Source organism: Gymnogyps californianus, chromosome 1 (genome assembly GCF_018139145.2).
Source record: "Gymnogyps californianus isolate 813 chromosome 1, ASM1813914v2, whole genome shotgun sequence".
In the NCBI taxonomy this organism is placed as follows: domain Eukaryota; kingdom Metazoa; phylum Chordata; class Aves; order Accipitriformes; family Cathartidae; genus Gymnogyps; species Gymnogyps californianus.
This window is the reverse complement of record NC_059471.1, coordinates 81,517,930-81,531,117: the sequence shown is the minus strand read 5'-3', so window position 1 is coordinate 81,531,117 and position 13,188 is coordinate 81,517,930. Positions and strand designations below refer to the sequence as shown.

The 13,188-nt window shown below is 39.0% G+C and overlaps 1 protein-coding gene across 1 annotated transcript in view; it reads left to right on the top strand.

The window, feature by feature from the left end:
* Positions 1-3,131: 3,131 nt before the first annotated feature.
* The window catches only part of MID1 (midline 1), a 253,489-nt gene continuing 243,432 nt past the window's right edge, over positions 3,132-13,188 (top strand). Inside the window, exon 1 of the mRNA XM_050896708.1 lies at positions 3,132-3,245. The gene's annotated coding sequence lies outside the window, so the exon portion shown is untranslated. The remainder of the gene's footprint in view (positions 3,246-13,188) is intronic.

The following is a 13,188-nucleotide window of genomic DNA, read 5'->3' as shown; positions in this document are numbered from 1 at the left end:
CAGGACTGTGTATTTAAAAAATGGGCAGAAATGGGAGAAGGAAAATCCATCAGTCTTTTAATAAGAGAAAATATTTCTTATAAGCCATCTTTTGAGATGAAGAAAATATGGTTAGTAAGGCATACAACTGAAAATAAAGAGAAACACAATAGTACGCTGATCAATCACCAAGGTTCTGCCTGGGACTGTGGTTCTTGGCTCTGCTGGACAAAGGTCATTGGGCTTACAAATAGTTACTATCTAAACGGCAGGAACTAAACTAACCTCAATAAACCATTTGTATGAATCGTGCACAGGAAACAAGCTAATGACACACTGAATGAGAGTGTCTATTTAATGCTGAGCTTTTGCTGGAAACAACTTGGAGCACCGTAACAAAGAAAATAACACATTGTCATAAATTGCATTCATTTCTAATGAATCTTTTAATTCCTAACATTAAAAATAATGTATTTAAGAGGTCTGCTCAAAGCTTTTCCTATATACCCCAACTCTGAAAGCAGGCTCAAACCTACTAGACCTCTTCCTGGCGAACAGGAGAGAATGGTTACAGGGTAATTAATGTTATCTTGGCATTACATGTAGATACTGCATGTGTGACAGCAAAGTAAATGGAAGTAATAAGTCTAGGTTACTCTCAGCTTCAAGAATTAACTGGATTGCTTCAGCATTGTATAGGTTTTTTTAAAAAAATAAAGAACTTCACAGAAATAAAAAAGATCTGACTATGATGTCTATTACCACAATTAACTGCTGTGAACAATTTAGCAGAGGCACGCAGTGAAAGTATAAATTTCATTCTGATTTATGTTTGAGGAAAAAATTATTATTTTACTACAAGTGTTTTTTAAGTAAAAAGATTCTCTCTTACATAGGTAGCATATGTAGGACTTGGGGAAACTTTTCATGCTTGTGCCAGCAATCTAATGAAATCACAGTTTGGGGGTCAGCAACTAAAGTATGAGATTTCATGCCTGACTATATGATCCTAAATCCCACGACTGATTCACAATATGATGTTTGGGTCAAGAGATGGAGGTAAAGGGGATATGTCAGGTGCAGAATATGACAGCTAGTTGAGTTTTCAGCATGAAGCTAGGGGAAATAAAGCACACGTACAGGCATTGAAGAAGTGGCAGGAAAATCCTGAAGTGAGGGAGCGGTTTTGGATAAATGAATGTGATTTTTATTGTGGGCTCTGGGTTGGCTAACAGAAAAAGTGCTACCCTAAGGACAGAAAGTCAGCCATACTTGAAGTAACATCTATTTTAGCCTAACAGACCTTTTAAACTTCCTTTGCTGTTGCAGTTTTGGGAGTCTGATGGATTTTAATTGGCTTGCTTCATGTGAAAAAACTGATACTCATTCAGGAACCGGTCACAAACTCACCGGTGGTAAGGGAATACGCGGCTGTGTAGTCCAGTGCAAATGTTTTGTCACAGGAGCATGAACTTGGCAAGGCCAACATACTCTTCTTATGCAGTGAAGCCACGAGTTATGTGTCCTGAAAGAGTCCCATGAAGACCATTACACCATGCCCCTGGCCACATATTCCTGATTCCCTATATATTGTACAGAGAGACTATTTTAGATCTATTTATTGAGTGTCTTACAACTTTTATTGGTATTATTTTTCATTTTTCTCAACTTCTAAGCCAAGCTCCTGCAGTATCATGAGGTCGAATGTTTATGCCTCAGGGGAAGAGGAAAATTATAAATAAAGAAGCATTGAAACCATTAGGAATGGTCATTAGGAATAGCTTTTCTGCACAGTATATTATTTGATGATCTTTAAGTCATATATTACGTGGGGATAAAAAAAGGTGTAGTCCACTGAATAATGATAATTCCCAGCTTTTGGGTGGTACTCTGTTGTTTCTAACCCTCCATGGGTCACCAGGAAGCCAAATTTGTGTCTCTTGTCTGTTTTGAGTTACAGGCAATAGGCAATAAATCTGGGGGAAAGAATGAAAAAAATTATATGTTTTAGAGTTTAGTGTACTTTTTTTTTAAACATCAGCCTCTCATCATTTGATCAAATCTTTAAACTTTTCTCATTTTCACTCATTTTTTATTTTGGTTTCCTCCATCATTTGTTTTGTTCCTTTGTTTTTCCCTTTCCTCATGCTTTTTGCTGTCTATCCCCCCCCCCCTCCACCCCCCGCATATTGACAGTGTTTTAGCTTGTAGAAAGGCCATAATTAACAGGTGAATCTTGTCTAAATAGAATAAAGGGAAACATATGATTTTCCCTGTGATTAATTAATTGCCTGCTGAAGTTCTTCAAGACATGTAAGTTGTGTTTGCAGAAGGGGGTTAGTGAGTAGTGAGCAGGCAAGAGGATTAAAAAAAATGTGAAATACATGTGTCACTGCTCTGCAGAGTACAGTATATGCTTGTTCTAGGTACTCCCTCTATCTCTGTATTTCTCTGTTTAGATAGGGGCGTGTCTGTTAATATATTGCAATCACACCTCTCTGACAAAGACAGATCTATCACCAGAAGCTTAACTATTGCATTGTGTAGAAGAGGAACTGGAAAAGAGTAAACCAAGCTTTTCTTATACTGCTTCTTTCCATTGATAGCACTATTGCCATCCTCGTTTCCTAACCTTTTCACATAACATTTGATATATGGTAGTCTTTACGTGAAAACTATGATAGTGGTGGAATTATTTTAATGCTATCAGAACGTGCATGCACATACCTTTGTCATCTTGTGTACTTTTCTTGGAGTGAAATGTAGGCTAAGGAGAGTGTTCTGTAAAAATGTCAAGTGTTTAGTGTAATGCTAACATAGGACTCCGTATTGTTACGGCTTTAAGTAAGTAATGGAATAGGTGTTAAACTGCCATAAGGAAAATGTTCTCCCCTCTGAAGACACTTCACAGCGCCGTGCTAGCAAACTTCAGGCACTCAGACCCATGTGGTATCTGTGGAGTTAACTAAGTTAAGCTTACTGCCAGTTAGCCTCTTTCACCAGGAATGCAATTTGTGTTTACCTATATAAGGAAACCTGTTAGACTTAAACGAGCTCGGCAGGGCTGCGGGCTGCCGGCGAGAGGGGCGAGGAGCGAGGAGCGAGCCCACACCCAGGCGGGCGGGGGCCGGACAGAGCGCAGCCCCCGGCTCCGGCACCGGCAGCGCCCGCCCGGGAAGGACTGTGGGGGTGTGTGTGTCCCTTCCTCTTCCTCAGCTTCGGGAAAAAAGAAGAAAAACTGTCAGGGGGGAAAAATGGAGAAGCAGGTATGTCAGGCGGATCCTCGCAGCTGGAGGGTGGCAGTGTTAAGAGTGCGGAGAGACTCGGAGTGAGAGTTGGTCTTACAACTGTTGTTCCCTCCTAAAATGGCTTGCATGTTTTACCAAGGGCTGCAAAGCAACAGCGTGCTTCTTGTGTACGGCAGCATCTGTGCGAACAATTACTTTGACTTATCTGACATTCCATGTGCTTCTAATTCGGATGCACCTTCTTTTTACTGGAGAGATTCTCAAACTTTCTAATCTCTGATGGAACACAGATGTGAGCTGGGACTGGAAATAAGGCTGAGATGCTTTGGTTAGCTGGCTGAAGCTCTGCAAACGCACGATGTTATGATCCTAGCATGTCTGGGAAAAGAAGTCCTTGATTTTTATTTTATTTTATTTTTACCTTAAAATGTACTTTTTGTAAAAGGTGCACTCGTTTAGCATTTCCAGGCTTTTGATGTACTTTATTGTGATGTGTATGAATGCAGCCAGTCAGCATAGCTGGAATGTGTTTGCTGGAATACAGGGAGTTTCTGCAGTAATAAAGATTTTTTCAGTGAGTAAAAAAAATAAGCTGCAGGTACTGTTCTAGGAAATGTAAGCAAAACTTGTTCTTCCACAGTAGGGATTACCCCCGTTCAAAACAAGGATATGTGTTTCTTAGGAAGTATTTGCATATTCTGATAACCTTTATGATAGGCTCCAGGTAAAATCCTCACAGAGATAGAGAGAGATTGTTCCCTGAAGATTTTGATCAGGACATAATGAAAAATAAAGTTGAAAACTTATTTCAAACAGCTTTCTAGTTGGAAGAATACTGCTGTATAGTCCTTCAGGACAGTTACTGTTAAGTATCAGCATGTTAATTGTGGAAGTTCATTCAAGTTTTATGCAGTTATGGTATAAAAGATAGGAATGGAAAAATACTTCCAGTTGATTTCTCCGAATACTTTCTAAGAAAAAAATGAACTGCAGAGAACTAGTCAGAAACAGGTGGAGTTCATTTTCAGAATGATTTTGCTTTTCTGATCTTAGTAACTGATAGACATATGATTGCTTTTCACTTATTTTCATGGTTATTCATATTTATGTGTGCACATGCATGTGAATGTACTAGTTATGGGAGTTGTAGTACATCTTTCCTAGAAGTCAAAGTGGGAAGGTAAAATACATTCCTATGCCTAAGGGTTTAGAAGCTTACAATGAAGACGATTATTATTTAAACCCCCTCTTCCTTCTAAATATTTCTAATTTTTATGAATTAATCTACTTGAAATTAGTAATATGGTATTACCTGGTTAAAATTAATTTAGAATAAGGAACTGTCAAAATTAAAATTCACTTGTGTTGATACAGATTCTCACTCATTTATATGTGAGACTTTGCTAAATTCCTGACTCTGAATGTTTAGTGAGGTATTAATGGGAATGACAGAATTGCCATAGTAGTTTCAATAGAGAATTTTATAGGATCATCAACGTTGCAAAGTAGATAGCAAGTTCCTAAACACTGCTTCAGCGCTGAAGCTAATGGGTTCATTGTCATGAAACATCTTTGGTCTTGGTGGAAGTCACCACAGCAAAGAAAGCAGGGCAGGTGGACCAGAACTGTAAATTTCACTTGTCTCGCTTCTCATCCTGGTGGTTTTGTGGGTAACGTTTATTATTGTGAATTGAGTGGGAGCACAGAGGAAAGACTTTTAGTAGGGTTGTTAGTAATCAAAGTGTGAATTTAAAGGGCAGGAGAAGACTCTGGGGAAACATGCTTTTAAATCACCTTTTCTCGAGTCTCTCCAGTAAATTGCATTGCCCCCATCAGTTTAGTGTCTAGCTATGCTGCAATCATTAACGGTCTTTTGATTTCCCAGTGCAAAGTGAGGTAGAAACCTGGTTCAAAGCTTGCACAGTATATTCTAGGTTGACATGAGCTTACTCTGCCCCAGGATCTGCGTCAGCCATCTGCGTGGCCGTGCTAGTGCAGGGCTGGTCCTGGCTGCAGCCTGCCCCTAGGCGAGCTTTGTGGTTGTGACCCTTCCAGGGAGAGAAGGGGCAGCGTGGGGTCTCATCCCTTTCAGCCACAGTGTGTGCCTTGCGCCCCCCTCTGCCGCCCACAGCATGTGTAATGGTGTGGCTGCAGAGCCTGCAGCATCACAGTGGGACCTGCCGAAAACCAGTGTCTGCCCGGGGTTTTTTACCTCTGCTTGGTGCTGTGTCTGTGGTGTTGCACGAGTTTCCATTGGCCTGGATGCACAAGAAGCAAATTCTTTTCAGACTAGGATATATGGCTGGAAGATATATTCCCAGGGAAATTTTATCCTTGTTTACAGGAGAAAAGAATTGCAAAGTAGATGAAGCAATTTAAAGTACAGAGTAGACCTTGTGTATTATCTCAAATCACAAGAACATCCAGTAGCTATGGCTGGGTTATACAATGACCATTCTCCTGCCTGAGCTCCTGCAAACCAGTCTCCTATCCTAGGCACTGGTCTCCAATCTGTGTTAATAGGTGACGTGTTTCATTCACTGATTAAAGAAAAAAGAGCTAACATTCATTCTGACCCCGTTAAAGATTAATTTTTCATTCATTCAAGGATTCTTTTATATCAGTGTTGATGACAGAGCTGTGTTCAGGGTGCAGTAATGGTATGGTATCAGATTGTATATTTTGGAAACGAATGTGCTGAACCCAGGCAAAGGCACTGAGCACAGCAAGTCTGCATACACCTATGGTACCAGCTTTAGTTGTGTAACTAAGACAAGACTAAGTGAAACAGAAATACTTGTATTTGACAGTCTGAAGTTTAATGCATGATTGAATTGGAATTTTTGTTTATATGCCAGAGATGAGAAACACCAAAGTATTCATAGGTATGACAAAAGCCTAGATTACTTGAACCAAAATTATCTTTTGCCTCCCTGTTGTATTACTGATAGGTTAATTCATGAGAACTATTGTTCATTTGTCACTTCTAAATCAGAGTGCTTGATGTATTTAGAATATAGTATCATAAAATTTTTGTTTAGAAATGAAAGAACATACTAAACGTCTTCAATATTTTTCACATTTAGTAACCTGCTCATCCTACAAACAAAGGGTTTTTTTGTATGTTTGCTTGACTTACAACCATCACCTCATACTTACTTTCATTTTCTGATTTGCATATAATTTGAAGCTGAGTGCTCTTACGCATTGGCAAGAGGCAGTTGGACACATCACTTTTTTCTCTCATATCTTTTCACTTTTTCAATAAAAAAAAAGACTAGGCTTTCAAAGGTGTAACTGGAGAGCTTGAAATAATAAAAGAACATGCTGTACTAGTTGCATGCTCCCTTTAGGGTTTTGTTAAAGGCTTTACCATTCCATTATGCTATCATTTTGTAGTGTAAGCATTTTATATGGCATGTGTGATTTCATTGCCCTTAAGTGACCTTGGTAAATTCCTTATTTCCCCTGAAGCACATGCCTAATTGAAAATTGCCGTCTGCAGTTGCAGAGCTCTAAGCAAGAACCCTAAGAATAACGCAAGAGGGAGATGGGTGTCCAGAGAGTGGGGCAAAAGCACTTCTTCTGTAGCATTCACTGTATTGCATGAGGTTAAATCTTTGCTTTGATGACGAATGATAAGGAATTATAGGAAGGGCATCTTAATCTGTCTGCCCAGTTCATCTGCCTAATGCTGCTATCCAGAGATCATATGATGTACAAAAAGTGTGTTGCTTGATTATTTTTTTATTTTCTTAATTTTAAATTTTTTTTAACTTGTGTGTCCCTCTTGTTCCACCCTTGAGTAAGTGTATCTGGAGTTTAAAGTTAAAAATATAATTCCAAATCTGAGCTGTGCTTTCTAGTCCAGCTGCTGTCCCCATACCACAGTGCCTCACTTGGCTCTGCTGTGCCACAGTTTGAGGATATAGTTATGATGATCGCAGTCTGCAACCACAACCTAAAAATGAGACATTGTGTTCCCTGCTAGAAGCCTCTAGCTTAGCATTGCATTACAGCTCCTGTGAGCATATGTGCTTAAGAGTCATGCAAATGAAGGAGGCAAAAAACTGGACAGTGTAAAGCTGAGGAACGGCTTAAGAAGGCACTTTCTCAGATGAGAGGACATTAAACTGTGCCCTGGATTAGAAAAAGAAGTCTGTGACATCTGTATATTTATTCACTAATGTGTAAGGTAATTGTTTACGACAGGAAAAATGCAAGTATTTTAATTAAAAAGGGTTGAGAAACGTAACACATGAAAAGTTTGTGATGAAGATGTGAAACTGCACTTTTATCATGCCTTCTTGTATGTTTATTCAGTCTGAAAAGTTCAGAAAACTACTGGGCTGAAAATCAAGCTCCCAAAATTCTCTAGTCCTGTGTTATCTTGCAAGTAGTCTTATTTATGAAAACTTATCCTTTGAATTTATTTGTTTCTGTGTCAATCCCAAGTTATATTTCAAAACTATTTATCAGAGTTACAGTTTTGAAATACACACTACTTTGAGACTCATACAGGAAGGTATTGAAAATATGCAACATGTGTTAGGATCTGAGTTTACCAGCTGCTTAGAACATATTTCCCTGCTGTTTTGGTGGGCTTTTTCTTTCATTAAAAATATTACTAGTAAATCTAGTTTTTGATGGTGTAGCAAGTAATTAAGGGAATGCATAAACACTTCTTGGAAAATTTTGTGTGGTTCCATATTTTAATTTTTTTCATGTTAAATGTATTACATGTTTAGCAAGATATTTAAGAACATACTCGAGGCTGAAAGTCTGTACATAAGTAGAAGCATGTTTCCCAGTGTATCTATATCTGGGATTGTAACACATGTTGCATTTCATATGCGCCTAAGTTCTCTGCTGAATTTTTTTAGTAAAAAGTTACCATTCTCATGTGATTGTGTGCACAGAGGCTGGAACAACTGCTATTTGCTTTTAGGTAAATCAGTTAACCCTCATAGGATTTTCCTTGAACAAATCGACATCTTCCTTTTACAGGTTTTTGTAAAACTCCTTTGGGGGATGCATGTTAAGTTGCACTTTCTTTTTTTTCTCTGGTAGTTTCACTCAATGGTGGTTTTGATATTGGTCCTCTGGATGTCAGATTTAGGGAGATGGCATTAAAAAAAAAAAAGCAGTTGCTTTTGTTAGATATTATTATACTAAGTTCAGCTTCATTTAGGATTTGGTGACATTCACATTCAGTGGTATGAACGAAATGCCATTTTTGACACCTCGTGCATAGTTCCAGTCATTCCAACAGGCTGAGAGCACTCTTGTTGGTAATGCACTGGATTACAGAGCGCTCAGGGTATCAGCTTGGAAGTGTCACGACTTGTCTGCCGTGCTCCTCCAATGATGCATGTGCTCCTGCTGCTGAGTTTCTAACACTTCCGTTTCGTAGCTGCCTAGCCTGGAAAATTCCATATAAAACGTCAGATCAGGCCTCCTGAGGTGGATTTTTTGGGACACATTTAATTTCACTACGTATGAAGCAACGGTAGTGTTCCTGCTATGTTAATTCCGTAAAATGAGCAGTTGTTTTACTGCACCTTTCATATCTTTGTTGTCTCCTTCACAAGAAATTCCACCCCATCTTAGCTGAGGAGTTTAGGCATTAGCAGTTAATTATGAATTCTTACCTTAAGTATGGCAACGTACCCCAGGGTGGTTTGGGATATCCTATTGGTTGTGGGTTCAAAGTTATGCAGCTGTGCTTAACACTCCAGCGGGCAATCCTGGCTATGTTGCGTTTTGCCTTTGATACATTGCCATACCACCACCATTAGCGCAGTGCTTAGACTGCAAACATCTGTTTGCTTTTATTGCACATGTGTTGCTTAAGATGTTCTGCTTTTACATGATGTAAATCACTGGACTCAACCAGCATTATGATTCGTTTACCAAATAAACCTTAAATTGTGTCAGTAAAATATATGTCCTACGGGATGACGTATATGACATACAGAAGAGAAACCTGACAAGTTCATGTCTGGACTCGCCAGTATTTCATATTTCAGTGGGTTTTTTTAATGGTTTGAAGGGAGTCGTGTAAATGTCAGTACAGAAGAAAAGATGGCAGTGAAACTGGCATAAATCCATATGTCAGACAACGATGATGGGAACAGAGAAATGCACTTGATGTTAGAAAACAAAATGATGAAAACTCTGTATCCTTCATTCTAGAATCTCACCATATTCATGGCATGAAATGGAACAAACACTTGTAAGAAAAACCAGATACATTTTGATATCACTGCATATAGTCTACAGTGCTCTCTTGAATGGAAAGGTTACCTGGATTTTGAAATAAGTTTAGCTGTTGATCTCAGCAACTTTTTGGCAATACCCTGTAGATACGTTGATGTTTTGGAGACCTAATGTCTTGGTTCTAATGTGTGCCATTTCACATGCTGGAATGCACAACAGGATTGATTTGGTTTAGATTAACGAAAATGAACTCTGTGAAATGACTTACAGTTGTTAGCTTGCATTTTAATTTTGGAGGTTAACCTAATGTGCCTTGAAAGTTTTAGTTCTTATGTTTCTCTTCCATGAAGAGTTCAATTTGAACATTTTGTCTGTCACATGAGAACTAAAGAAACAAAACATGAGCAGAAAATGGAAGATTACAGTCAAGTAGAACCATCAGCTGAACAGGCCTTTATTCACCCACAGACACTTTAAAGTTTTGGGGTATGCAGAATTGCTATAATATAATAAAAATTAAAATAAAAAGCGCTCTCTTTAGAAAGGGCTTACAAAACTGAAAAGTTTAATTGGTGGAGTCAGTATCATCTGCCAAGTTTCCAGTACATCACCCAGGCTGAGGGAGCTAGAACTAAATTTGAAAATAGTTTGACTAGCTGGCAAGCTGGTCTGAAATCAAGAAGATATAAAGGAACCAAAAGAAGCATGAGTTGCTACAGTCAGAGAAGAAAATATAATTTATCTATAGAAAATGGGGAATAATTCAGTCAGCAGGAGTATCTGTGGGCTACCACAAATTAGAAAATGAAAGTGAGTCACCCATGTGACAAAATGTTGAAATGTGAAAGCTGTTCTGGGAGTCATTACTGAAGGTATTGTATACAAGAGGATGAGAGGTAATTATTTTGCCCTGTTCCACTGTGATAAGCCCCCAGCCTGGAGAAAGACTAATGGAAAGCAAACAAAAAATTGTAACAAGAAAACATAACATAGATTGCAGGAAGTGAGTATGTTTTATTGAAAACCTGGATTCCCAGAGTGTCCTGTACCAGGACTCTTATGAACTAATATTCTGTCCAGCTGCCTTCACCCAGAGGACCAAGGAGCAGCTGAGCTCTCCCTGCTGCCAACTGCTGCCTTCGTAAGAGAGCAAAAGGTGAACACGCCAGAGCTGGGGATGGTTGCTACAACTGGGCAACTCATTGGTTTTACTATCAAAGTGCTACTTGTACCAACTTAGCTTGGTGAATTACTGTCTAGAAAAAGAGAATAAACTGTGCTGTAATACACAGACATGGTTATAAATATGACAGCAATTAATTGTTCTTCATCTCTGCTGAGGATGGAACAAAAGGCAATTTGCAGCAATGGTGATTTTGTTAGATTTTAGGAAGAACTCTGCAGCTACAATGGTATTTAGACACGGGAACGGGTTACCCAAAGAAGCTGTCAGGTCTGTCTTTGGAGGTTTTTCACAGACTGAGCAAATACCTGTTGTGGATGATCTAGGTATAGCTGATCCTCCCTGCGAGCAGGGAAATGACCCCACATAGACCTTCTCAGACGTACATTTCTGTGATTGATTCCTACGACTTTGGCTGTGTCCCTAGCATGGAATCTGGAAATGTTTCCCAATTTCAGACCCCAGCATGTCTCATGGCCATGTCCTAATGCCGTAGCAGTGCCTAAGCTGGGCCTGCATCTGCCCTTTATCTCCACCTTATGCTGCCAGTTCCCATACTCTAACCAGGTGCTAGTAGATCAGCAGAGTGAGATGCTCTGGTGCCTCACAGGTGGCCCTTATCTGTAGGGAAGAACAGGCTCAGCCTCAGACTGGTATTATGTCTACAGTGCACAAGACAGTGGATGCCCGCTGCTGCCTTCTTCACTCATACTATGGACTCATTGCTTTGGAATTTGGGAACTTTGAATGGCTACTTTACTTTTAGCTTCTACCCAGTTATCAGTCTTAAGAGTTATTGCCAAGACTCCCATTTTAACGTTAGCATATAGTAGCAACAAACACAGAGATTACATGAATGAATACTAAACCTAATAAAATCATGGCAAAAGTAAGTGGGAATAGTTACAGATGTGAAACCATTGCCATTTACTCTACAAAATACATACCTTTTCCTCTTACTGTATAGATTATGTGATGTAGTCATAAAAACCAGAACAGCACCATCTCTGTAGATGTAAAGCAAGTAAGAATGTAGCTACTGCAAATAAATGTGGGGAAGTTAAGAACTCCCTTGTGTTAGTGCAGGAGAGAAGACTGTTCTCCCAAGCACTGTATCTAAGTAGAAGGTAGATTGGAGAGTTGCATGACAAGGTTCTCCTTGGAGAGTAAAGTGTAGTGTTTGGTTTGTTGTGTAAAATGTGTTATTGATGTGCTATGGGCAACAAATTAGTACATCTCCCATGTTTATGTAGCAGTGCTGAGTCAGTTTACTGTCGATCAATGCTGTACACCATAGTGCTATATCCATTAAGCTCACTATGAGAAAACAAGGCATAGCATTCGATCAGTTAGGTCCCAAATTAAAGTCAATGATCCAAGAGAAGGAGAATGTAAAAATAGAAAAAGAACAACAGGGAAATGGAAGAGATTAATTTCTTCTACCTGATACTTCCTATAACCTCATTCTCATGACTCAGCATTTCTGAGGTCAGTTGTTTCGTGAGATTGGGTAAACTGAATTCCTAAATGATGGTTGACTTAATTGTTAATGTCTAGGTCATAAAATGGCAAACACTGAACTGCTGACCTTCCTAAAATTTAGTTCATATTATCAATTTTAAAAGATAGATGACTATTTTTATTAGCAGAAAACCTTTTTTACTATCACAAGCATTCACTTGAACCAGTCCATCTATTCACTTGTCTGTGAATAGGGTATTCTGCTCTAATGAGGAGGATGCAAAGGGGTTGCAGCAGGGATATTTGTTAGCAGAACAAACTGCTTTTTACCACACTGTTCAAAGTCATCTCTCAGTTGCAGAGGCTGAATATGCTCCCCTCCTCCTTACTGCAGTCAGGGGGCTGTTCTTCAGAACTGCTTCTCAGACCAGTATTTAGCCTAAGTGGCAAGACAGCCACTGTGAATTTCATAGCTTTCTGGGTAAGACCATGTGGTTGATGACTGGGGACTCCATCTTGCAAAAGGGATGCCCTAACACATTCTGCTCATTCCTGTTGGAAAGTTACTGTCTTCCACAATGGTCTCTGACTTAATCCAGTCCTTATTCTGAGCACACAGGAAGGGAACATTGTCTCAAGCAACCAATGTGTAACTGTTGGAAAATACTTGTTTTGTGATGGCAATCATTACTATGACTTTCAGTTAGTGTCTTTTGGGACAGAAGTGTATTACATTTTATATTCATAGGCGACATCACTATCTAACTCTCATTTCTGAGGTTTAGAAGTTCTGCATCTAAAAATATTTTGCAAAAATTAAATTGAACCAGGCTACTAAAATATTTGGTAATTGTAGGCATCTGTATAGCCATATGTCTATTCAAAAACAGCTTTTAACATTTTGCCTAGAGGAAGATCCTCTTTAAAATGTTTGGACAATCTAAATCTAAAGTTAAAACTTGTTTGAAAGATGACATTCTTCTGAGGAAGGTTCAATAATTCTCCTAGATCAGGACCATGTCAGTGGTTTTTCATGGGTTTATATTCTGAAGATAGATGTCAAAGTAAAAATCTAACGAAATGTGGCAAAAATCTCTT